At 49.4% G+C, this 3,723-nt stretch overlaps 1 long non-coding RNA gene across 1 annotated transcript; it reads right to left on the reverse strand.

The window, feature by feature from the left end:
- Positions 1 to 1,536: 1,536 nt before the first annotated feature.
- Positions 1,537 to 3,453, reverse strand: LOC125532827. The gene is made up of 4 exons (XR_007294178.1): positions 2,859 to 3,453; positions 2,590 to 2,729; positions 2,297 to 2,337; positions 1,537 to 2,221 (listed from the first exon to the last, which is right to left on the reverse strand). It is a non-coding gene; the product is annotated as an uncharacterized LOC125532827 (long non-coding RNA).
- Positions 3,454 to 3,723: the final 270 nt, after the last annotated feature.

A 3,723-nucleotide genomic window follows, 5' to 3' on the forward strand; every position in this document is an offset into this window, starting at 1 on the left:
TTCCTAGTCTTCTTTTTCCCTGGTTTGCTAGTGGCCGCAACTACCATGGGCCATATACGGGTCGTAGGATCCATGGGTCTCCTACGGGCCGTCGATAAATGGGCCTGTAATCGGTGGGCCTCGGGCCGTCGGATAAATGGGTCTACATGGGCCATAATCGGGCGTAATTGGTATCGGCCCAGCATGGTAACAGGCCGTTAACAGGCCGTAGGACAGCAAAGGCTTAATTATGTCACAGGCATAACGGGTCGTTAATGGGCCAGAATATAGGACGGGCTAGAAACGGCGCAACGGGTTAACAGGCCAGAAACGGGCCGACTCTCGCCATGGGCCGAATTTGGCCCATTAGGGTAACAGGCCAATGACGGGCTAGAAGTAATCGAGGGCCAAAAAGGAGCCCAAGAATGTATGGGCCGTCAATAGGCCGAAAGCTAACACGGGCTGGAAACGGCCCATGTAAATCACGGGCCATTAACGGGTATAAAGAAAATTACTGTTCATTATGGGCTAGACTCACTGTGGGCCTATAATGGGTCGAAAGATACGAAGGCCTCATATGGGCCGAAAGACGTCGTGGGCCATACATGGGCCGAAAGTGAAATGGGTTGGTATTATATTCGACGGCCGACATGACGTTGTTGGGCCGATTTCTTTTAGGGCCTAACGGGTCGTGAGTTAACGGGCCGTAAAATGGGCTATTTGCGAAGAGACCGTTAACAGGCTTTTCATGGGCCAGCCCGTTAACTTTTGACCAAGTCAAACGGGCCGGCTTTGTAAGCTAAATGGGCCACTGTTGGGCCATGCCACGTGTCGACATATCATAGGCGCCTATCTGACCCACTGACGAGCTGACACGTGTTTCGTCTGGCCAATAAGAATTTTACACGTGGAAATTTCCCATTGGTCGGGGCTGTTAACGGGTTATCGGATCCAAAACCCAACCCGATAGCTTAACGGCGTTCTGTTACGGTGGATGCCACGTGTCGGTCACCCTTGACGAAAGCACTTCTGTGACACGCGATTTATCGTCATGGAAGTGGACACTTTCGTGATGATAATTTTGGTAATGTCATGGAACACTTCTACGACAGCACAGGTATGACTATCTTGATTCTGTCATAAATTTGTCATGGATGTACATGCATGACAAAAAAAGCGACCTAATGTGACAAACACGTATCATCACGGAAGTGTATTTTTTTGTAGTGATTCAGCAAGCCATAAGGCCAGTACAACATACTTAACGGATGAAACTTCCATACAAGGAAAGCAAAGCTCGAGTAGTGCATCAGTGTAACTAATATGTAGCCAACATAAAAGTGGGTGCTTATGTGAACCTGAATTCTTATGTTTTACCAAGCAAACTTATTGACCATGTATGTATTCACAGATATACATGAAACCACATTCCCAAAAATTCACCATGTTTAAAATACGAATTCAGAGAGAAATAGAAGCATGTGGTTAATAATGGGATTGCGGCAATCATGTCATTGTTCGTGTATGTCATGTCTCAAGAACATATACACTTGAGATTTTTATTTTGAGCCGAGTACATATTCTAAAGAGACATACAGTTGCATTGGTGCAGCTGAAGCTGCTGACCCTGCCATAAGCTCCCCCGACTGGCCCGAAAGCAGCAAGGTAAATTGCTACATTAGTATATGTATACATGACTACTTCCTTATCATAGCAAACAATCTAAGAATTTAAAATCCAAATGTTGTGATGCACCATTATTTACACAAACAAATATTTCCAGCATCCAAACCAATAAGACTGAAATAATCTAAGAGTACTATCACTACAGAGCAACAATTTCTGAACTTGTTGTCATTCAAAAGTAATAATGGATGGAAACCTATCTTGCAGTGCAAGAGTTAAACTTAGCAGACCTCACAAACCAGACATGAATGCCCTGAGAATGAATTGAGACATACCAGAACCTTTTATGGAGCAGAAAGGAAGATATTGGAGTGACATATGGGTCTGAGCCAGGAACAGGCAACCTTATGTAGTGAAGCCAAAAAAACTACCATAGTCATTCGACATTTATCATCAGAAGGAAGCAACCTTATGCAATGCAGCAATCATAATCAGATTTGTTCGTATGCATAAACAAATACCAAGCAAGCAGTAAAATTAAATGACTATCATCATTGTCCAAACTCGTCATGTGATTAGCTGCCTTGCCAGGCAGACATAGTCAGCTTACTTTTAGCTGCAATCAGAGATAAGATTTGTTAAAACATTCGGTGGCTACATACAAAAAAAGAGGTAGATGAAAATCCCTCACCAAAGGAAGATCTTTGGCCGCTTCAAGAAAGCCTTCTCATTCTGAACAAAACAAGATTACCGTACATCAAAATGGCTGCATTCTGCAATGCTGATTCATGAACTAATGCACTATGCTCAATATCAGAGGTAAACATTTCAATGAAAATAAAAAGATCTGCTACGGGCATCTAAATATCGTGGCATTGGCATCTCACAAGACACTGGATTTCTGTCAAGTGGCTTTCAGGCCATGTCCACTCTGCAAAACAATGGGGAATTGAGCTTGAAAACTGAGAGAGAGGAGAGATGGACCTGTAGGTCATCCACAATTAGTACAATGGCATCCCTCTTCCCTCACTGTATCTTCTTCTCACTCCATCTCTCTCTTTCTGTCTCCTCTTTCTTCTAGAACTTACTGGTCATGGTAGGCGGCACACGCAGTCGGTTGGCAGCTGCAAGAGAGATGTGGCGCGGGATCAGCAAGGAAAATATATGGGAAGAAGAGGAGCACTCCTGATGGCGACTATAGCCAGCACAAAAGCCAAAGGTAACTAAAGGGGTAAAGTGGAGAGGGTGCTTACTGCGGCCTTGCCGGCATCGTCGCTGATGACTTCCCTGTTCCCAACGGTGTCGAGGCTGAGGGCGAGGGAGAAGGGTTGGTAGCCAGAGGAGTGGCCGGTGGTTCCTACCCCTCTCGTCAATGGCGATGCAGGTGCACGCGAGGACAACGACACCGACGCCGGGGATGCCTTGGAATGGAAATGGCCAGTCACTAGCCTTGCTCCTCGCCCTATCGCTCACGCTCACTGTGTCCAGGGGAGGAGGATGGGGACGGCGCTAGGGGAAGCAGCGGATCCCGCGTCTCTCGTCTTCCTCCAGATCTGGGGCTGGCGGCGCGGGGGAGGAGAGAGATGGCTGGGGCGAGGAGTGAGAAGGGGCTAGCAGTGCGGGAGAGGAGACGAGGGAGAGGGAGGCAGACGAGGCGCGGGGAGAGGAGAGGAGCCGGCGGCGGCGGGAAGAGGGGATGCGGGTCGCGGGGGAGACGCCCGGTCAGCCCGCCTGCTGAGCAGCGAGATGGCGAAGAGGAGGGGAAGGCGCGACGGCGAGTGGGCATGGTGGCGGTGCCAGGGGCGGGAGGCGGTAGCGGCGGCGGCTTGGAGAATGGGCTAGGGTTAGGGGATGAGGAGCGGGGGGAAGTGAGGATATGAGGACAGGACGATGTTGTGGGCGCCCTATCGACCCCCCTCTCCTGCGAGGTGAAATGACGAGAATACCCTCGGTGGGGCACGGAATTTACAGGCGGTAGCATGGCGACTCTGAGTGGACGGCCAGGGTCGCTGCGGGCTCGATCGGACGGCCCGGATCGGTCCACCCGGAGATCCGACGGCCAGGACGCGCTAGGGAAGACGATCCGACAGCTGAGAGGGCACATGGCCTGAGATTGCT

This window comes from Triticum urartu, chromosome 1 (assembly GCF_003073215.2).
Source record: "Triticum urartu cultivar G1812 chromosome 1, Tu2.1, whole genome shotgun sequence".
Lineage (NCBI taxonomy): Eukaryota > Viridiplantae > Streptophyta > Magnoliopsida > Poales > Poaceae > Triticum > Triticum urartu.